The 23,237-nt window shown below is 45.4% G+C and overlaps 2 long non-coding RNA genes across 2 annotated transcripts in view; one reads left to right on the top strand and one right to left on the bottom strand.

The window, feature by feature from the left end:
* Positions 1–23,237, bottom strand: part of LOC111556514 — a 77,295-nt gene that overhangs the window by 15,570 nt on the left and 38,488 nt on the right. Inside the window, exon 4 of the long non-coding RNA XR_006585729.1 lies at positions 22,631–22,782. This is a non-coding gene — a long non-coding RNA (uncharacterized LOC111556514). The remainder of the gene's footprint in view (positions 1–22,630; positions 22,783–23,237) is intronic.
* On the top strand, positions 15,786–18,195 carry LOC109491920. The gene is made up of 2 exons (XR_002145548.3): positions 15,786–16,081; positions 17,754–18,195. It is a non-coding gene; the product is annotated as an uncharacterized LOC109491920 (long non-coding RNA).

Below are 23,237 nucleotides of genomic sequence, written 5' to 3'. Positions count from 1 at the left end.
AAAAAATCTGGTGGCTTCATATTACAAGGAGGGAGTATCACAGAACAGTTCAATGTACAGAGCTGGAGATTTCCAGATGGAGAAGGGGATGGAGAGGGTATATATGGAAGGAGGTATATGAGTCTGCCTGTGTCTTTTCAGACAACATCTCCTTAGAAAACCTTGTAATTAGGTTCATTGTTTCTTAAATTCTCTTGCAATTGCACATTACTTCAGAGTGTCCCTTAATGGTTATTTAGCTATTTTTTTAAAACTTCCTTTTTTAATTTTTTTTATTGAGTAAAAAAAAAAAAAAAAAAGGCTCACTGCTCCCATGAGAAGTTGTTCCCATGACAAGTCTAGTGGTTCTAACTCCGAAGCACCACTGTTCACCTAACTGCAGACAAAGTACTTAGAAGAAACTATGAACCTCCACCTTCCAATTTCTGCTATAAGATAGGATTCAACATCATAATCCTGTTTCAAAGAATTAGTCACTCAAATGTACCCCCAAGACTCCGTGACCACCCATTCCATGAGAGGATATTGAAGGAGAAATGTACCAGTCATTATCAGTAGCTATTCTTGTTTGCTCTCCCATGAGGGATTCTAGGAACCAGCTTCCCTAAGTCTTCTCCTTCCTCTAGAACACCAAGATGATTCTCGAATTCTCTTTGGTCGGGTTTGACCTCCTCTTCGGTAAACCACCTTTGCTTATCCCCACTCCATTTCCTGATGGCTTAACTTAGTTACTGCAGCTGCTGTCACTTCTGTGTGATGCAGGAGTTAGACCTGTACCCATTTCTTTGTGGTTCTTTTCCACCTGCTCTCGCAGAGTGGCTTGGTATGGTGCCCTCTTTGCCGTACCTGCTACTGCCTCACTGAAATGGAGAAAGGAGGAGGGAAAGGAGAGGAGGGAAGAGTAAGAAGGCGTCAAGTTTTTTTTTGTTTTGTTTTGTTTTGTTTTTTTCAGCGTTTTTTTTTTTTAATTTTATTTTTGGGACAGAGAGAGACAGAGCATGAACGGGGGAGGGGCAGAGAGAGAGGGAGACACAGAATCGGAAGCAGGCTCCAGGCTCCGAGCCATCAGCCCAGAGCCTGACACGGGGCTCGAACTCATGGACCGCGAGATCGTGACCTGGCTGAAGTCGGACGCTTAACCGACTGCGCCACCCAGGCGCCCCAGAAGGCATCAAGTTTTATGCATCAGTGTTACAACTCTCCCTAGGCTCTTCAAATGGTGGGTTTACTCTCCTGATTTCTTACTGTGCCTGTAACGGACCACTAGGCTGTCTACTCTTTTACAAACCGCTATCTTCTTGGGGGATTTGGAATAAGTTCTGCTGGACATTTGGGACTTTCTACATCATGTCACACTCCTAAGCTTTCCTCCCCACAATCGGCTTGATGCCTTGGCACCTTTCCTCTCTTCTGCTACAGGATAAGTTGTCGTTCCTGTTTGGGAGCTGGCCAAGAGAACAGTATGTCCATTCCGTACATGCCCCATTGTGTCCAGCTGTCAGTATAAGCATCCAGCCCTTCCTGCTTATCTTCAAGTCCTTATTACTCCGTTACTCTTTCTCCCAGGGATCAATACGATTCTCCAGCAAATGGAACACTCAGAAGCATACTGTAGGCCACAGTGGTTTCTAAAATGGGTTTGTGGATTAATTTCTCACTTTACCCCAGGACTCTTCAACTCTGATGGAAATATATTATAACCCAAAGTAAAAGCCACTAATTGGTGTATTTTATATATAAGGCGAAAGGCGTTATGTAAAGCATGCCCAGCCTTCTGCCATGGCTATCAGCTTCCTTTGGCAGGCAAACTGGTCCTCTTCCTGGCCATCTGTCATACCTGGGGGCCTTATCCAGCACGAGGTAGGACTGAGGGCAATTGCCAGCTCTCTGTTCTTGAACTGTTGGTGACAAACTTGTTGTATCACTTGTGGAGACTTTCTCCCTCATCTTGGGGCTATTCTTTTTTGTTGTAATGTGGGTTTATCCTCTTGACCTTCCTTTCTGAAGTCCTATTGCTTTCAGCATTCTCTGAGCATCTAGCTGGAGACTCCAATCTCCCTACATAAAAATTGCTTCCTGTCCGTAACTTAAGAAACTCTCCGATTCTGAGTTCATCTCTGCCCTCTGGAGCCAATGGCAGACCCCTCTCTACAGCAAATGCCTTCTTGATTGAGACCCTGTTGAAATGCAGACAGCCAAAATCGACCTTTCCTGAATGAGTCAGTCTGACCTCTCTGGCTTCTCTTAGCTGTCCCTTTTAGCTGTCACCCAGAAGCCTTGGGTGCTGACAAACTGGAGAAAAGTAGTGTCTAAAACAACCACATTAAAATGCCTGAGCATGTCACTACTCCACCCCACCCCCCCTTCCCATCCCCCCTACATCCCTACCGCCACCCCCCCTCCCCTTGCATGTTTCATTGTGTGACAGTGGCCAGCAGCGATCTTTAACTTCTAAGAATTGGTGGAAGCTCTTTAATTAGGAACATTAAAAACCAGTAGAGATTCAACATCAAAAGGAAATAATGACAATTTTGAAATAATAACACTTCAAGTTGGAGCCCTTTCACAGTTCTGAAAGGCCGTGGGTATGTTAACATTTATTCTTTGATTTTTTTTTAAACCTTTCATTATGATAATTCTCAAGCATACACAAAATACAGAGAGTAGTATACTGAATCCTTATGAGCCCAACATTCCGTTTCAACAATGATCAGCTTAGGGTCAATCTTGCCTCATTTATAACACACACATATTTCTGTCCTACCCTCACTGGATTATTTTGAAGCAAATCCCAGATGCTATTATCATTTCACCCATAAATATTTCAGGCTATATCTCTAAATGATAAGATTTCTAAAAAATTACAACTAAAAACAGTTGAAATAATTCCTTAAATGCCATAAAATATCCCACTGGGGTTCAAAATTTCCTGAAATGTTTATAACACTGTTTTCATAGCTGCTTTTTTGAAACCAGGGTCTAAAAATTCCACCCCTTGCATTTGGTTGACACATTTCCAGGCGCATAATCAACAGCCCCCTCCCTCTTTTCTTTTCTTTTTGCAATTTATTTGTTGAAGACACGAGTTATTTATCCTGTAGAGTTTCCCACTGTCTGGGTTTTGCTAATTTTATTTCCATGCTATTGTATAAGACGTTTCTCTGCCCCCTCTTTTCTGTAAACTGAAGGCTGAATTTAGAGGTGGGAGCTGATTGAGGTTCCATTTTTTTTTTTTTATTGTAGACACTTTATTGATTGTGTTGTGTGCTCTCTTCAGGAAGTACATCATCATCGTTTCTCTTTTGGTCATTTTAGCCACCATGATTTATTCTTGAAAAGTAAAGGTATCCCATTTTTTTCTGGGGTGATGGTATACCCACTTTCAAATATTTATATAACACACCTCCAAGTTTTATTGTGGTCTTAGCCCATTTTCATTTCCATTAGTGATACTACATTCAAGCATCGGCTTCCAAAATTCCCATTAATCTCAGTACTGCGCCATTTATTCTGCAATAATTTATTTATTCTGCAATGTGGTGGTTACTCTTGCTCTGATTCTGCCTTCCTCCACCTCCTGTCCAGCCCCACTTCCTCCAGGAGGGGGATAGGAATACCTTGATGGTGCATTTGGTATTTTATGGCAATTCTTTTAGAGTATTGTCTTGTTCTAACAGCATTTTCTTCTGGCTATCCCATAGTGCCTTATCTCCTGGGCCATTAACCTCTCTTCCTCTTCTTTCTCGTTCTTACTTTTGCGGGTACATGGTATTCGCTGTACATGAATATATTTCATTTCCTTGCAGCTGCTAGCTAAAGTCTCACAGATGGGAGGTCCTCACTCAGCCTTCTCTTTTGTCTCCAGGTTCTTACCTAATCCAGGAGACACTGAGCACTCCCTTGTTTGAAACACCATTTCTCTTCCAGGCACCTCTTTCTCCTGGTTTACCCCAGCCTCTCATATTCCTCCTCCTTAACCTCCGTCTATGTCACCTCTTCCTCCACCCATGCTTGAAATGTGAGCGCTGCCCAGGGTTTTGTCTTTGGCCCTCTCCCTTCACATGATGCTGATCCACCCCCATGGCTTCAACCACCAACACAGGAGGATGACTCCCAATTCCCGAGGCTTCTGTCTCTACTTAGCTCTAGGATTGCATATCCACCTGTTACCTAGAAATCACTCCCAGATAATTCCTCAGTAGGTACAGAGCAGAACCCATTATCTTCCATTTCCAGCTGGCCATACTCCTGGGCCCCAAACCGGTCTTACCTCACTCGCCAACCCTGTGAATTGCACAGGGTTATCAACCACAATCATCAGATCAGAAACCTGGGCCCCTCCTAAGTGCCTTCTTCTGTCAGGTCTGACCCATGACTGCTTATGCTGACTGCTCTTTTTCTTGCCTAGTTTGCTGGCCTCCTTCCTGATTTGTGCCCCTTCTATCCATCTTTCACTCTGCTACCAAAATAATCTTTCTGAAACACAAATCTGAGTTACGGCACTTTCCCATTTAAAGTCCAAACTCCTTGACGGGACAGTCTTCGTTCAGGCTTTGGCCGCTGTCTTTCTACCCCTCACTAAGCACACCCCAATGATCAAATGCAGTAACACATGTTAGTTTCCTAAATAGTACCTGGTTCAATATACAGCAACTATTTTCAAGTTTTGCACAAGATATTTGCTCCTCCTCTTATGTCACATGCCGTTTCGTGCTGTCACTTCTTTATACATGCTCTCTCATGTTCCCCACCCCTGCCTGGCCTCCTCCTCCTCCACCTAGAGAGCTCTTCCTTATCTTTGAAGCCTTAGCTCAAGCCTACTTACCTCAAGAAGCCTTTTGTTGAAAGCATATGCAACTAAACACCTCTTCTCTGTGCTTCTAAATGTCCCTCCGTTACTTCTGTCATGGTCCCTACATAGTTTAGTGCTGGGTTACTGGCCCCACAGATTGTAAGCAATGGGTGGTAGGTCTTGGGGTTCAATATTTGTACTCCCCAATAATAGACACAGTGTCTGGCCTGTTGTGGGTGTTCAAGGAAGGCAAAAATAAATGCAGCCTGGTCATTTCTACCTCTATACACGCATGGTGAGTTTAGGCCCTCATCGTCTCTACCTGGATAGCCATAATTACTCCGAAGCTGATTTTCGTGACTTCAGTCTCCATCGTGGTCAATTCATCTCCCAGCCCTGATCCTACCATTTCCCTCCTCAAGAGTCCACAATCCTACAATTCCAATATGACCCTTCAGTAGGGCAGGTGCCCGTTGACATTTGGGATTGTTGTACCACGGATATAAATGGGATGGAGGCAGAAAACTGGTTGAGAAACACACAGCCATCCAGACTTTCATCTTTTCACCTGAACCAAAATGCCCTGGGGTCTCCGGCATTCAAGTCTTTGCTAAGAAGGCATGTGATGAAGTCTGGAATTCTTTCCTTCACACAATCTTCATTCTTCAGGATCCATCTGAACTGCCACTTTGTGAAGTCCTCCCTGACTCTCTGTGCATCCCCACCCCCCAGTCCCCCGCCCCCGGCATGTTTTGACTCCCACCACTCCTTTACTTAAGGTCCAGACTCCTGTTTTAGTGAGTGCATTTTAAATTTGTCCCACTCTGCATCATGTCACACAGTGAGGGGTTGATAGCACTCTCCGACACTGGTGCATAAAATCCTTAATGAAGATATAAGGCATTTATCTTATTCATTTTTGTAGCATTATCCCTTCCCGCTCCCTCCTCCAGCCCCACCACCCAGAACAGTTCTTGATGGTCAATATTTGCATAATCCAATTTGCATTTTTCTCAGTAAAAGTGGTTCTTCTCCTATAGCCCACAGTTACTGGAAACCACCACTCCCTCCATGGGTGAATGCTAATTCCCTGAATCTCTTACTTCTCCTTTTCTATCCACAGCGGACCCTTGGCCTCATCTTACCTTGAAACACAAGGTAAGAACCACATTCTTCACATTTCCTTCTGCCAGAACTTTCCTTTGCTGGGAAAGAAACATTCTACCCTAATCTTTTTTGGAAATATAATATCGTAGCATGCTCAAGATTTCTTCCATCTCATTCTCCTCTATGCTTCAGATGCCACATCTGTTTCCTTTAAGAGGCCAGGCATACCCAGCATAGCCTGCTTTTGTATTTTGAGCCATTAATGCCTCTTCATTTCTGCCTCCCACCCACTCTGGAACACCATTGTTTCTTTTTTTAGATCTTGACTTTTTAAAACTGCTTAACCCCATCCATCCATTCTTTTTCTTTTTTTTATTTTTTTGAGCGAGAGAGAGCAAGAGAGAGAGCACATGCACACCAGTGGGGGAAGGGCAGAGAGAGAGAGCAGGTTCCATGTTCAGCACCGAGTCCATGGTGGGGGGTGGGGGGTGGGGTCTATCCTAAGACCCAGGGATCATGACCTGAGCTGAAATCAAGAGTTGGACGTTTAACCGACCGAGCCACCCAGGCGCTCCTTCCATCCATTCTTATGTTGTCTTCTCAACGGAAGAATGGGAAACATTAAAAAAGCCTTGTGCAGATAAAGCCCTGGCTCCAATATTCCAGCCTCCTTCACCAGAACTCAAGTGTCATTGCGCCCTTAATCACATTTATTTTATTGTATCCATAAAGCAATAAATATCCATAAAATATTTCAATCCACACACTGTGCAAACAGTAGGCTGCAGCCAGCTCTAACTAATGAAGATTAAAAACTGGTTCCCAGGCTATTTGATGTAGTGGGTTTGGGTTGCAGAGGGCATTTCTCCTCTACTTTTCTTGTCCTCTCACCTTGCTAAGTGTCTCTCTGTTGTCTGGGCTTTTCCCACTCTGCTTTTGCCTTGTGCTTCCTATCCATTTGGATTCTAATTGGGACCTTCTTTTCCCTTTTGCTTTCTTTAAAATGCTTCTGCCTTACACATCTCAGTCTGAACTGATGGGAATTGTCTCCAGTGTCTTCTCTGCATGTTCACTGAGATTTCGTGTAGTCCACTTACTGCCATATGTCTGCAGAGAGAGTACAGCATGGGGATCACATGTCCTGTCTGGGGCATCAGCCTCCACTTGGATGCTCTGCCCTGCCACTTTCTAGTTGTGTAATCATGGACAAGTTGTTTAACATCTCTGAGCCCTGATTTCCTCATGGAGCAGGGATAATAGGACTACTTAGTTCATAATGAACATTAACATTAGCAGTCGTTATCAGGGGCTCTTTGGCTCCAACTAGATTAGAAAACATGAGTCTTTCTTGCAGCATTTGCATGCTGCGTAGGTTCTTATGTTCCTCCCCCACCATCACTATCACTATTTTTAAAACGTGTGTGTATGTGTGTGTGTGTGTGTGTGTGTCTGTCTGTCTGTTTGTCAGTGGGGTGTCTTTGGCAAATAAAAAATAACAGTTTGTAAATTCATCTCTATCTTGAAGCACTTGACCCTAGGACTAGGGGGTCTGAGAGGTCTCTGGGCCTATCCTTAGGCTTGGAGCCACCAAGGATGAAGGATGCCTTTGGAATTTGTGTTTGGTTTGCTAAGGTCCCCCTGAGAGTAGAGTGGGCCACCTTCATACCCATGAGCAGCAGGATTTGAGGTGGGGTGGAAAGATCCAGAACTCTTCTCCCTCTGTCAGGTGTCATCAGTCCTTCAGGAATAAACAAGAGCTCTAATGTCCAGGGGAATCCCATTATCCATTAAAGCTTTCATAACTGGGTCCAAAATAAGCACAAAACCAGGGCAACAAGCAGCCTCGGCCCACTTTCCAAGGGCCAGGATGCTAGATCTTCAATTCGGACAGGAAAAACGAACAAACAAATAAAAAACAACTCAGAAGGTTGGGCGACCTGCCATATTAGCTGTGTGACTCTAGGCAAATAAGTTGCTCTCTCTGGACCTTGGTTTCCTGATCTAGAAGCAGAGGGCTGGATATTGATGAGGAGGCTGTGTCAATGGATTACTAAGATCTGTTCCATCACGACCAGTTTGTGATTCTTTCTATAAAGCAGGTCTTCATCAGCCAGGCCAGTCACGTGCCCATCCTCAAAGGCATCCATACCTATCCTGGATTTTCCAGTATAGCAATGGTTTCTCTAATTCTCAAAGCATACACAAATTTTTACGGCAGCAAATACTGCCAATTTGAGAGTGGCTTCTGTTCATTGACAATAATGGTGGCCGATTTGCTTGATGGGTTCAGTGGTGGCTCTCCGGGTCAGGGCCCACTGGAAGGCTGTGATGCTACCCATACCTTCATCCCCAGCAGCTGGCTGAGCCCGGCTTAGGAGCCAAGCTTTTTACTTATTGAGCCAGCACTTATGTGGCACTTACAGTATACCAAGCGCCATTCTAACACTATGCAAATATCAACTCATTTACCGTTCGTAACTGTATGAATTGAGGATTTTTATTGTTCCCACTAGACAAATGGGAAGCTGAGGCACAGAGAGGCTAAATGACCCAAGTCATAGAGCCAGTAAGTAGCCAATCTAGCTTTTAACCCTACATTAAGCTGCTCCAAGAAGCTCGCAAGCTGGGTCCTCTGGAACCCTCGTGCGTGTGTCCAATAGAGCCAGGTGACGGGTTGGGCCGAACCACAGGCCTGGGCTCTGGGGATGAGTGGTGGAGGAAGCTGCTGGGTGTGGTTAGGAGGGACGTTTGTGTCTACTGAGGGCAGCAATTCCTCCAAGCTGCCTTGTGAGCTTGGTGACAAGGCCCCAAACTGATGCTAACCAGAGCCAGTTTTAGGTAAATCTAAATTTTTTTTTAAATTTTCAATGTTTATTTATTTTTGACAGAGAGAGAGAGAGAGAGACAGAGACAGAGACAGAGACAGAGAGACAGAGCATGAGCGGGGGAGGGGCAGAGAGACAGGGAGACACAGAATCCGAAGCAGGCTCCAGGCTCTGAGCTGTCAGCACAGAGCCTGACATGGGGCTTGAACCCACAAACTGCGAGATCATGACCTGAGCCGAAGTCGGACGCTCAACCGACTGAGCCACCCAGGCGCCCCAAGTTTTAGCTAAACCTAAAGAAGAGACTTAAAAGACTTACTTTTTAAAGTCCCTACAAATGGAAGCTTGAAGTCAGTAGCCCATAATGCCACCCCGGTCTGCAGGTAACACCACCAGGTGGGCCCTACTGGTGATAATGGTAAGCGCTCCCGCCATTGCCAGGCACCGGGCGAGGGCCCGGGGTTTGCTGAGCCTCTCCGTTCTAGCACGGCTTAGCTCTATTGACTTGAAAGAATTACTGAGCCTCTGAGCATAAGCAGTGTCCCCTTTTCAGTGAAAAATAAATTTTTTTAAATAACAAAATAAACAGGCCCTGCTGGCTTGAGGAATCCCTGTGGGCTTCCAGGAACCAACATTCCCCGACTCTCATTCATTTTCCAGAGCGAAGCACAGCCTGCGTGCAATAGCGCTGACTTGTTTAGACACCATCTGGTCTGTGTCCAGTGAGCAGGAATGGGACCACTCGGGCAACAAGGGCTACTGAGAAACTGCCTGTGGCTGATGAGGGAAGAATCATGACCACACATACATTCAAGGAAGAGAAAGTGTGGGCTCGAGGTGAGAAATGTAGAGTCAGCATCACTGAATCCCCAGATATTTTTATAGGGGTGGGGGGTGGTTGAAAGGGGAAAAAAAATTTACCCAAAACTCCCCACAGGCCCAGACAAAGCCACAATGTGTTCCCATTTACCGCCAGCCTGATAGTCACACCCTTCGTGTCTTTTACAGTCAAGGCTGGAGCTCAACGAGTGGAAGGCACTTCCTATAAACAAAGGCCAGCAGAGATCACATTGCCTTCCATCTCCTCTTCCCCCCTCTGCAGAGCTAGGAGGTCAAACAACTGCTTAACCTCTTGTGTTAATTAACATTTTGGCTCCCTTTTGCATACTAAGAGCCAGAGATAAACGATACATGAATCCATCATTGGAACTGGTGAAGGAAAGCTTGTGAGCAGCCAGCGGGCTGCTCGGTGTCACAGCCACCCGCCCCCAAAGCGGGCTCTGTGCAAACTGAGGCTGGGGCCGGTCCCGCCTCCCAGGCTGCAAGGTTTGGCTCTCTCCACAGAACACAGCATCTCTCTGCCCGCCCCGCCCAGAGCAAGGGCTGCAGTTCTTGGAAGACGGTGTTCTGTGTGGAAGATGGCGGGACTCAGAGTTCTAACCCACAGCCCAACTGTGGGAAGAGAACCTCATGCCCGTTCTGGACCCTTGCCTTCTCTCCTGGCCTTTGGTCCCCAGGAGGGAGCCCTCTTACTCCTCTCTCCTTCCTGTTTATTTTCCGTACTGTCCTCCTAACCCCCAAGGTTTGGCTCCGGTCCCCCTCGCCTTCCCCCATGTGAGCCCCTCATGTTCTCACTGGCTTCCAAACCTGAAACTCTGAGGGACAGGGCCCTTCCTTGGGCCTTACAGATCACTGCTTGGCACCTGTAGTTGTCTCCTTTGTTATTCTCCTCTCACTGTGCGAAAAAAGATTGCTTTCCTAAAGCATTACCCTCCTTCCCTGTCCACTAGTGTGTAAGGTCCGTGAGGCAGCTACTGAAAAGCACGGCTTTCCTATATCTGCCACCGCCTATAAGATAGCACAGTTTTTAAAAAGCTGAATACCTGCTCAATCAAATGTGAGCTGGCCACATTCTCTGTCTCTCTCAAGGCCGAGCTTGGGTCCTGCGGCGCCCATGTGTGGCCCTGCCTCCATCCAACCAGCACGTCCATATTTCAGGCTGTGGTCAGCCTGCACTTTACCTTTTGTCCCACCTTCCTTACAGCTTCTCACTGGGGAAAGGGTCCTCGGGGGTCTTTTCTCCACCTCTCCAGCCACCCACGGACTCCACAGGAACTGGTCACCCTATTGCTGCTTATAATTCGTCTCATGAGGTATGGGACTTTGTGGTGATGACGGTTTTCTGTGTGCGTATAAATCTTGTGTCCTTCAGAAGACTGCACGGCAGTAGCTGTCGATCTACAGCATGTGTAAGTATCACTTGGACACTCAGCGAAACATAGATTCTGTCTGCCACCTGCAGAGACTTTAGGAGATCAATGGCTGGAGTTGAGCCTGGGAACCTAGCTCGGAGTCAGTCACTCTCAAGCTAACTCAGGGCAGACCAGGTCTTCAACTGCTTTTGTGTCATCCATGGTGCCAGACAGAGCTGAGGCTGGGCAAGGTGACTGCTCACAGAGCCACCAGCTGATTGATTACAACGAAGTGGGATTCCCATCCCAAACCAGTCTTCTATCTTCCACTATAGGGTTAAGAATTTTCACCTGGGCCCCTCTGCATTAAATGACCTCCACAAAACACATCAGGAAAATCCCTTAAATTCCAAGCTGACTGAGAGATTCCAGGGATAGTTAGAAAATACTTCTCCCTTCTCTACTGAGAGTCAGTAAGAACAATAGTTGGCTCTCAGCCCACACGGCAAATATCATCCTACCGGGTTCTCAGCAATTTTTCACTCTTTTACTACAACATCTATGAAAATAGAACTTTTCTGAAATAGAATTCCAAGTCTAAAAGAGAAAATTTTATGATACCTGGAGGCAAACTATTCAGATGTTTTGAGTTAATTTGGCATGGCTGAAAGAATTTTTACATTTGCAAAAATATCAAAGTTCATTTTCTGCCTCCAGAGTTTTCAAACTGTAATGAATCTGGCATGAACAATGGACGCCGTTTCTCAATATGTGACTTTTGTGACGGCTAAAAAAAAAAAAAAAAAGAAAGAAAAAACCCTACAACAAAAAACAAACAAAAAACCCCGAAAGAAATGGAGTGTGAACGAATAGAGTAACAGATTTCAGCATCACAAAATGCTGAAACTAAAGCAATGCTAGACCTTTCTCCTTGTCCGGACCCAACTTTTACAGCTGAGAAAACTAAGGCTTTCTCTGAGACACCTAAATAGTAACAGAACAACAATAGAAGCCACAGTTCTCAAAGACTACTTTGCCCCAGGTGGGAATTTCAGTAAAGTATAAATGAAGTGCACATAGGACGATGTAACACAATACTTTTAGTGGAGCAAAATGTTCTGTGAATGCGAGGTGTCCGTAGAGGGGGATGGGGCAGGAAGAATGATAGATTGGGAGACAGGAGGTAAGGGGTTCAATGTCCCATCTTGGCCATACTGCAATTTCAGAACCGTGGGTGAGTCGTGACTGAGGCTTAGTGTTTTCATCTGAAAAATCAAGGCAGTAACTTGGTGGATGTTAAAGCTGAAGGGAAGGAAATGAAAGGGATTCTTAACTCCCACATCCTGTTGTGTCTGTGATACGACATGTATGGAGTTGCATCCGGATGGTCTGCTTAGAGGTAAGTCTTCAGGCTCCCTTAGCTGATAGTTCCTTCAGCCTCACCACCAAAGTATAATCCAATTTTTGACCCTGGTTCTCTATGGCCCTTTTGTCTTCTCTGATCCCATCCTGCCACCAAAAGGAGCGCCCCTTGGCCCAGTGATGCCCATCTGCACTCTGGATCCAGAAGAACAGAAAGACAAGCCAATTTCTTGCATTTCTGTCTCCCAGGACCCACCCAGTTCCCTGGCCTATGGCAGGTCCTTAATGCTTATCAAACTGTACTGAAAGGAAGAGAATAAAATGAAAAGGAATCGAGTTGAATTTTGTAAAAATGAATTCGACTTCTTCCCTCTCCAAACTGGTTCACCTTAAAAGAGAAGATTGAACTAAGAGGTTTTTATCTGAGGAGATACAGATTTAAAGAAAACAGTGAGTTCTACCTATTGCCGACAAGTGGGAAAGATTTTTTTCTATTTTTTTTTTTAAGTGGTCTCTTTTCAGATCTGCTGTCTACTTTTCCCAGGAAAAAAACGGTCCTCTTTCTTCTAGGAGGAAGTGTATAGGTCTATGTGGGAGGATGGTGTTGATTTGTCACAAGATTTTGTCTGCAAGCTCTCATTATGGGCAAAATTATCATTATTTCTCTTTGGTGGCTCTGAAGTTTTTCTAAGAGTCATGGTGGGGAGACTCCTAGCAAAAGCAGACAGTAACTCAAAGTAATCATTTTTTTTTTTTTTGGCTTGCTTTTATTGTCTAGTCTAAGAACTGTGGCTCTTGCCACAGTCCTGTCTGTGGGTTTGGGGGCTCTCCCCAGCAGGAGGTTCTCACTTAAACAGCACCTCGTTACAAACCTAGCTCGGCAAAACCTCCAACAGCAGGTACAAGACACTAAATATGCCTGAGTCAAAGATGTATTAACACAAAGCTTCATCAGCTTTGCAGGTTAGACTGTTTACCATGGCAAGAGCCAGGTATAAGGGGGTGGTCTCTCCTTGGAGAGTTCAAGTCTTTGCCTGTGGAGGGACTACTCCCACCCCTTACTGGATACATGGGATGTTTGGAATGTCATGAAATGCCCTGCATACTGGCCATCCTCCCGGCATCCCTGGGATAAAGTCTTCCTTCTGTCCCTATGGAACAGCCTCGACAACTTTCACCTATTCTCTCTCCTCCAACCACAAGAGAACAAGGCTGCATTAGGAAAGGAAGACTAAACCACTCTCTGAAAACACATGAACACACATTTTTATCTTACCTAGGAGCTACTAGAAGGCAGGAGAGTGACATCTGAAAAAGATTGCTTTGGCTACTCTGTGTAATGACTGCGAAGACTGTATATGTCTTCTTAAGGGGCGCCTGGGTGGCGCAGTCGGTTAAGTGTCCGACTTCAGCCAGGTCACGATCTTGCGGTCTGTGAGTTCGAGCCCCGCGTCGGGCTCTGGGCTGATGGCTCAGAGCCTGGAGCCTGTTTCCGATTCTGTGTCTCCCTCTCTCTCTGCCCTTCCCCCATTCATGCTCTGTCTCTCTCTGTCCCAAAAATAAATAAACGTTGAAAAAAAAATTTAAAAAAAAAAGCATTGGATATTTGTACAGAATGTTAGAGTTGACAAAATTGTTTTCACAGGCATTGTCTCAGTTGATGGTGGCACCCCATGACTCAAGAGGATTGCTGCCCTTGTTTTAGGGATGAGAAAACAGCAGCTCAGAGAAGGTCTTTAACCGCCCCCCCCCCAGCCCTCCAGCAATTATGCAGAACAGGCAGCTGACAAACACTGATAAATCAGATCAGCTCACTGCCGTCCTCAGCAACACGTGAGGGAAGGAAACAAACTCTGAGCCCCTGTGGGTCAGGCAGGGGCTGGATATTCCACATTTTCTCCGAGTTCCCCCAACTCAGACTCCCTGGGTCCAAATCCCAGCTCCAATACTTACTGGCCTTGTAGGCCAGTCATATGCTCGCTCAGCCTGTGTCTCAGTCTTCTCACATGTGACACGAAGGTAACAATATGCCCTCCTTACAGTGTCGTGAGGTTTAAAGCAGGCGGTCCACTAAGACACATAGCCCTGTGCTAAGTAAGGACGCCTTGCACATTACCAACTATCACCATTGTTACTGCCCCTTGTTTCACACAGGAAAAAAGAATGCTCGTGATGATGAAGCGGGAACATTACTGAGATTAGAACTTAAGTTTGACTCCAAAGATCTTATTTTCTGCTGCCTTCAGGTACCTGTTTACTTCCTCCTTTCTGCTCTTTTTCATCCTCCTGGACCCTTCCTCCATTGCCCTGATCCTGGGCCGCCTGCATCAGAATAATCACTATGGACATTCTCCCTTCCTCCCCTATGGACGGAATCAGAAGTTCTGAAGCCAGGACCCAGAAATCTGCATTTTTTTCACAAACAGCACAGATGACTCTTTTGCGCCCTGAGGAAGTGAAGAACCACTGACCCAGAGGGCCCACTGCAGCAGCTGTCGCTCCCCAGCCCCCCTTCACCTCCCCCTTCACCCAGGAAGTGCTCCAAATCTGTGTTGCTGTAAACCCTCCCTCCCCTGCACAGTCCCCATCTGCTTTTTCATGATTAGCAATGATTAGCAATACAAGGCTGATGCCAGCTCTCTCTGTGGTGGCTGGTCATTCGATCCACTTTGAATAATGGCTTTCTTGAAGTGACGGCTTATTTTGCCTCCAAGTCAGGCAGGTAGGGCATAGAGAAGGGAAGAGGAGAGGCAGAGAGAGGGTCAGGTGATCTCCATTCCATGCACAAGATCCACCACGCGCAAAAATACAACAATTACCCGCCTAGAAAATCTCAAAGGGTACCAGGGTCCAGCCTACAAAAATGAGATAACACAACAAGGCAGGCCAGCACAAAAGAGGAGAAACTAAATTAGTATTTGCATTAGAGTTTTATCTTATCTCACAAGCACAGCAGATGCCTTCCAGCACAAGGAGGCCAGGAGGCCAGGTGTCATTTACCACATGCTTTCACTTATTCCTACTTTGCAAATAATTGTCAACCCTCTCCACCCCATCCATTCGGTCTACCAAAAAGCTTTTACCAAAGACCTTCAGAGAATACCATGGAGCCTCAAAATATAACCCTAAGGCAAACAACATTTCTGTTTTCTTAGGTAATTTTTTTTTTCCCCAAATGTCTTCTTCACTAGACTTAATGTCCAGTTGTGTAAACAGCTGAAGATATCCTAATTCCTGAGAGGCTGTCAAAGATTCATACTTGAGTGGGGAAGATATTGAGGGTGTGGGGAAGAATGGAAGGAAAACTAGCATTAACTATTAAACACGGACAAGATTTTAAAAATTACATACCATTTGGCACTTCTCATTTCCAAAGTATGCTGCCCCCATTAAAGGCAAGGAAAGGCAAGCTTCTCACCTTGGCAAGTTGGCCTAATTATGCTTTCTCTCTCCTAAACTGGGAAGGGTTTGCATGCACTGGTTTAAAAACACGCTTCCTATGAGTGACCGCCTTTGCTCTGGATGGGAATGCACTTACCCTATCCGCACCGGTTTGATGCGGTCTCTCATTTTACAAACTGGACTTGGAACCACTTAACAAAAGGCAATAAGCAAATGCATGTGGAAAATATGCAAGTCAGCTCTCCAGGCCAGAGTCCCGGGCATGTTCTTAGAACAGAAACCCTGCTCTCAGCTTTATTTTGCTGCAGGAGCTTGGGGCAGGTCAGTGGTTCAGGGTCTGCGTGTTGAAGGCAAGGTTGGAAATAAAGACGTTCCTGATGTGCCTCACCCTCCACAAACAGGTAGGCGTGGGTTTACCCACCATATTTTCCATATCATTGAATTTCTGCTACAGGTTTCATATTGCTATTGCAACTTATCGTCACCCAATGATTTGGGTGGCGGGTATTTGGATCTGGGGCTGGGAGGTCTAGTTGCTGCAATCACAGGGCTGTCCTCCTGGCATGTGGAGCTCAGGTGAGGATCGCCCACGTCAGTCATGCCCAACAGCCCCTCTTAGACCCTGGGGAGTCACCTAATGTCAGAGACCAAATCATCCGGGTACCATCTAGTCCAAGTCCCTCATTTTACAGATGGGCGAACCGAGGCCCAGTGGTCTCGTGTCACTATGACATGGTGAGTTGATGGCTATACAAAGGCATGAATTTGGGCTCCGTGAATCTTAGCCCAAAAACTGCCATGTTGCTCTTTAAGTCTGAAAAGAATAGAGATAACATTAACACATTCTCTGAAGTCTTCATTACCTGAAAAAGGAGAGAGACAGAAAAGATAAAGATAAAGAAGGAAGCCATGTGTCAGAGTGGGCAGGGGGCAGAGAGGTCTGGGCTCAAGCTCTGAGAGGACGCACGACGTGGATCGGCCACGAAGTTGACGAGTGGACTCGGGATTTACCTAATGTTCTTGAGCCTTAATCCTCATCTTTAAAACAGAGACATAGTGCCTACTTCACAGAGTTGCGTTAGGATTAAAGGAGATAATACTCAGGTCCTGGCACACACAAAATGCTTAATAAATATTGGCTCTTGTTACATCCCCAGTGCAGACATCCAAGGACTTAAATAGACTGCCAAGGCATCTGTCCTGGGGGGCCTGTCCTGAAGCCAAACTTCCTCCTTGCCAACTCCTCTCTTCCGGTCCAGGACCCTGGCTGCCCACACCCTCCCTCTCATCCCTCCAAACAAGACAGTCATGACAATGTTAGTGCCCAGCTCCACGGGATCTTTCCAGAGGGGAGGCAACGTACTGACTAGAAACGAAGTTGCAAAAGGACATGGGATAAAGGGTGCTTTTAGCAAATGACAATGAGAAAGTTAGGAGAGTGACCTACGGGGTTCCTTTCATCTGTTATCACAATGCTGGGTTATGGAATAAAGCCTTTATGGTATAGGGAGTATAAAATACAATCACCAGCATGCCAGTCTCCATGGAAGTTAGAATGGCAGCAAAATGAATGCCCGTTACTCTTCTCTTCCCTTGCATAAGTCATCAGACACCCTGGCTTAGTGCATAAGGTTGGATTTCTCCCCTCCAAGACCATTAAAACTGTCCCATAGAAGGTGATTTAAGTGGCATTCTGATCACTAGTTCTCTGCTCGGTTACTGTACAATGATAATTAATATTTATAAAGATGACCCTGATTTAACACATAAAGATCAAATTAATATTAATCAATATAAATAATATAAGTTAATATACATAGTATTAATTCAATACGGTTTTCAGGAGAAATGCGTTCGATCACGTTCTGAGTCTCCAAAAGTCGGCCACATATCCATCACGCATGTTAACCAGAACACCCTATTTTCTGGCTATATCAGAAAATATAATTCACTCTTTTTCTAAAACTCCAGATTTGCAGTTTTCCTTTTGAGTCCCCATTTATCTTCTTACGAAACATGTGCCCGAGAGGACGACAGGATAACATTTTCTCAGGACAATATTTGGTTTTGCAGAGTGTGTCCCTGATACTGGATACCACCCGGCTGCTGGAGACCCTTGGGCTGAGAGTCTGAGGCTCTGACGTTGCAATTCAACCCCCAAAGCACAGCAGATTTTCATCTGGGTTTCAGAGGAGGCATTATCTTCACTTTGTTTCTGGACACTGGAGCTGAACCCCCGCCCCCAGAGATAAGAACAAACAGAATGTGTTCTGTCTTCCCAAAGATGCTACATCAGCATGTATTTTCCACTTAAGGCTTTTAAGCATTTGACTTACACATTTATGAACACCCCCAGTGGACCGTTAGGGTTTGGTTTAATCCCCAAGAAAACTGGCATTAAAATAGACCTTTTCCCGGCAATAATAATCTCATTTACGATAAATTATTCTATTCTCAGTACCTTTGAGACACATGAGAGCTTTTATGTAATAAAGAAGCCATTTATTTCCGAATATTTTAATGCATGTTTCCATATTTTTCTCATTTTTAATGCAAGGGCCACCGACAGTATTGTAAGAGAATGTCTTTTAAAAGCAAATTTATGGCAAATGTTCCAGGGAAATGGACGGCAGCATGCATCATCGCACAGCTATACCACGAGAGGAACAGGACAGAGATGTTCTAATTCTCATTTATGTGCATAAAAGAGTAACCTCTACAGAGAAAGACAATGTTATTGAGTAAATTGATAAGATATGGAAGACCTCGATTCAATTTGCACTCCAACCTTTGATGTGCTATATGTACTCAGCTATTGCAATGTCTCATATGCCTGAAATACAGGAGGCAAAGGGACAGATGTTGGGGAAGATCGTGATGACCACCGAGGAAAAGAAAGTCAATTCGGAGCCTTTATGTGTTAACTGGACAGAAACCTTGTTTTGAAAGGCCAGGGAATCAAGGAGCAGATAGAACGGGCCCTGCTAGAAGTTCGATTATTTTGATCTTCGAAACTTTCATTTCAGAACTACTCATCTGGGTGCCATCTGTCTGAAAAGCCACCAAGATGGCGATTCTCACTTGGGAAGGTGGTGGCAGGGTCTGGCTGCGGAGACAGTGTCAGAATCAAAATACACACGCCTCTGGTTCGGTGATTTTAATTTATGCTAGACTCCTGGAGCAGAAAAGCACTTTGAGGAATCTCAGATGTGCAATTCTGATATGCTTCCTGATTAAGAACCACTGCACTAGCGTAAGTGTGAGATTTACTTCAAGCACCATCGTATGTACTTATCAGAGACAAGAAAGTGAACCTTGGACATGAGCTGTACAGCACTTCTGGGATAAGAAGCCAACCCTCATGGGTAGACCTCCCATAGGAAATGTCTAAGGAGGCTGGGACCATGGGGACTGATGGCTCAGAGCTGCACTAATGGCAGCCAGTGGCACGTATAGCTGCTGAGCACTCGAAATGGGCCAGTGCAAATTAAGATGTGTTGTAAGAGTAAACTACGCATTAAATGTTATTATTTTTTCAAATTTTTTTAACATTTGTTTATTTTTTGAGAGACAGACAGTGAGTGGGCAAGGGGAAAAGAGAGAGACAGGGAGTCACAGATTCCAAAGCAGGCTCCAGGCTCTGTGCTGTCAGCACAGAGTCCAACAGGGTCTCAAACTCACAAACCGTGAGATCGTGACCCGAGTCGAAGTCAGACGCCCAACCAACTGAGCCACCCAGGCGCCCCAGAGATTTTAAAATTTAGTACAAATTAAAAAACATGTTATCGCATGAATAATTTTTTTAATAAAGCTTATTTTATTTTTGAAGGGACAGAGACAGTGCAAGTGGGAAGGGGCAGAGAGAGAGGGAGACAGAGAATCAATCCCACGCAGGCTCTGTGCTGCCAGCATAGAGCCTGACAGAGGGCTCGAACCCACAAAACCATGAGGTCATGAGCTGAGCCTAAACCAAGAGTTGGACACTTAACTGACCAAGCCACCCAGGCGCCCCTAGTGAATAATTTTTTTATATTAAATATATGTTATTCTGATAATATTTTGGATATTGGGCTTAATAAAATATATTGTTAAAATTAATTCACCTCTTTCTTTTTTCCCTGTTCAAATGGGTGACCACTAGAAAAGTTAATGCTATATATATGAGGCTTGACCTTGGGGCTCTCACTATACTTCTGATAGGTGCACTGGTTCAGGCTGTTAGTCAAACCCAGTTCTGAAGTCTAGAAGGGGGGGGCGGGGGGACAACCAAAACTCTGATGTAAGGTGGTAATCTGCTATTACTCAGGACTTCACAAAGGTTCCACACCCTGCATGTGGACCGAGCCTCTGAGTTGCTGAATTTAAGTGGAGGCACTGTGAATCCCCTAGGCCTATACCAATGGCACAGGCTTTGACCAAGGGCCGCTGGGAAGAGCTGTCTCCTCTCCAAACAGACAAAAGAGCTGAGTCCTTGTGTGTCAAAAGAAGCATGATAGAAAAGCAGGGAGTGCTCAAAAACCACGTGAAGTGGCTTCAGGGAGCAGTGGTGTTAAAATGTGGATAAGCGAAACAAAACTTGGAGAAATTAGGAATCAAAAGGGAATCTGTTTTTGTACTTTCTAACCTCAAGCTTTCAAAAACTGAACAGGAATTCTGTTAGTAGAAAAGTGGGTATTCCCTGCACCCTTCAGGACACCCAATACTGTGCTAAGTGTTGACATGCATCAGCCTCTCTAATCCTATGAAAAGCACTATTAGGCAGTCACTGCTATTATCCTGTGGTACAAACGCAGAAGACAAGCCTTAGGGAGTCTGATGACATGCTAAGTTTTCACTTCTGCTAAGTGGCAGAACTGGGCTTGAAGCTGAGAGTCTAGGTCTACCCATGTAGACCACGGTCTCCACCAGTGCACAGCTCAAAACACGACTCCAATCTCAAGAGGTTCGGGGGGCCTTGGGGAGAAGACAAGGGGTGGGGATATGTCCCAAACAAAGTCCCTGGAGTCATTTTCAGGACAATCCTGGGAGCAGGGACCATAAAGGAAGGTGATGAAGGCAAGTAGCCAGGAGTTGAGAGTCCCTGTTTGGGTGACTGAGCAAGAAAAAGTACAACATAGTCACTGAGGGTGTGGACTGTGGAGGCCCCTACCGGGGTTTGAATCCCACTGTGACCCCTTCCTAAATGGCTATGTAAAGGCAGTTCCCCAAGCTTTAAGTTGGGTTCATTCTAGGAGCTGCCTCAAAGAGCTGCAAGAATTAAATGAGATAGAGGTACGGAACGTGCCCGGTAAGCACACACAGTGAGTCCAACAATGGATATGGCTGTTCTTACCGCAGGGCGGTTTTAGGATAAAGCTCTTAAGCCTCGTTCCCCATTCACCCTTATCACTACCCGCTTCTGACAGGTATGGGGAGTCAGCATGTTTAGAGTCATGAAACGTAGAAGTACTCAAGAGCAAGCCAGCTTCGCCCTGCTCCAGAGAGAAGAGGTACAAAAGAAAATTGCCATAAGCTTGTGCCTTCTTCCTCAGATGACAGAGTGTTGAGATACCTGAGGATACCTCCCGGATGCTTAACGGTGCAAAAGTTGGGCTCAGTTTGACCTCCCTTTGCCACAGTAAAGAAAGAGCCCTTTTCCCTGAGTGGGTGAAGCATCTTTCTAGGGAAGAGGACCCACCAGGATCCCCAGGTCACCCCGCTGTAGACACATCTCCATGGCCTGGCATAGCAGGGTGGGCCAGCAGTGTGCCCAGGAATGGCCCGTGTCAGAGGCCGGGTGGGCTGGGCCAGCACAAAGGGTGGAGGCAGGACTGAAGAGCCCATGCTCTTAGTGGTCAGGAAGTGGAATGGCCACAGCAGGCCACAGAGGAGAAAGAACTCGGGGAGCTTCTGGAGGCTTCTTAAGTAGGAACGCTTCCCACTTATAATTCAGGTAACCCAATTCCCTATCTTTGGAAGTGTTGCTTAGAAGCTACAGATACTTGAGCATGGTTTTCCAAGACTTGGTGCATCTCCTAGGAGGTGTTCCTCTGAAGCTTAGGCCAAAATTTTATTATGGTCAGTGGAAGTGAAGGGAGCACTTCAGAATGAGAGCATTGACTGTTTCGTTGCATTACAGAGGAGTCAGGGGTGGTCCACCTTGGGTGGGAACTAAGGAGAAAGGGAGTCTGGGGCCGGACCTTGAAAGGTGGTCTCTCCTTCCTTCCTGTTTCTCTATTAAAGAGTACATGTTACAGACAGCCTAGAGCAGAGAAGACTCTGAGCAGAGAAGGCCCCTGGATACTGCTGGCAAGGATTATACCATCTCATAAAGGAAGAGATTCTCTATCACAACGGGGAGTCTCAAATTAGTCAAAGACTTGGAATGGTTTCCTGATAAATGAAATATAATCAATTATGGTGACTTCTTTTGGGGATGTTAAATGTCTTGTTCCTTTCCCTTTGTTTTCTTTGGATTGCCACTGAGGTCAAGTGCAAAGTTGTTGATCTCACCACAATAGCCCAGAATACATGAGCACATCTGCAGCCCAGGATACAACAGCACTCAAGTGACCAGAGTGAAATGTGGTGCTAAGTGAACCAAGCAGAGAAGGAGACACATTCTGGCAATAATCTTTAGCCATTAGAAAGTGAGATATATATACACATATACATTTAAATGATATTTTAAAAAGAGATACGACAACACAAAATGTTGGAGCAACTTCAACTCTCATACATGGCTGGTGGGAATGGAAATAAATATGAGCACTTTAGAAGACTGTTTGGCAATATCTCCTAAGCTTAAATATGTAAATATCTTCTGTTCCAACAATTCCACTCCTACGAATAGACGAACAGAAATATGTACACATGTGCACCAAGCCACATGTGTAAAAATGCTCACAGATTCAAAAAAGCCAATACACGAGCATCTCGTTTGCACAACCTCAAAATCCACTTGAGCTTACCTTTGCTGACACAGGTGGTTTCATGCAGACTTTGGCTTCTTGTGGGTGAAATCAGTAATGCCGTGTCTAGGACCTGCACCACATACATTTGACTTCCTGCAACACAGCCTCTCTGCCTTGGGATAACCTCGAAACTCTCACGCGTGCATAACCTGGAAGAAGAGAAGTTATACTGATGGGATCATCCTTGACCAACGGGGGGCAGGAGCCAATGGGCAATGAACAAATGTTTCCACTGCTGTTCTCCCTGGTGAGCGGTTCTGAAATGCGTTGCATACAGTCCCTCAGAAGACCCTGACAGGATTGAGCACCAGCCGACCATGGTGGTGGTTAACCTAGAAACACATCCAGAGGGGGCTTCCCTTCTTCCATTTCACTCTACCTGGCCTGCATACCAATTCTCAGGAAAACCATTCTCAAATGAAGTTTTCACAGGTAAACCTTTGTCTCAGGCTCTCCTTTTGGGGGAACCTGGGCTAAGATAGCTCAATTTGGAAACCACCCAGTAGTAAAATGAATGAATGAATTGTGGAATATTCATAGAAAGAACCGTGGCATTCATCCATTCCAAAAAATGAGTGGAACTCACAAATAGAAGGTTGAATCA

This window comes from Felis catus, chromosome A1 (genome assembly GCF_018350175.1).
Source record: "Felis catus isolate Fca126 chromosome A1, F.catus_Fca126_mat1.0, whole genome shotgun sequence".
NCBI classification, from domain to species: Eukaryota; Metazoa; Chordata; class Mammalia; order Carnivora; family Felidae; genus Felis; species Felis catus.
This window is presented reverse-complemented; position numbering and strand designations above follow the sequence as displayed.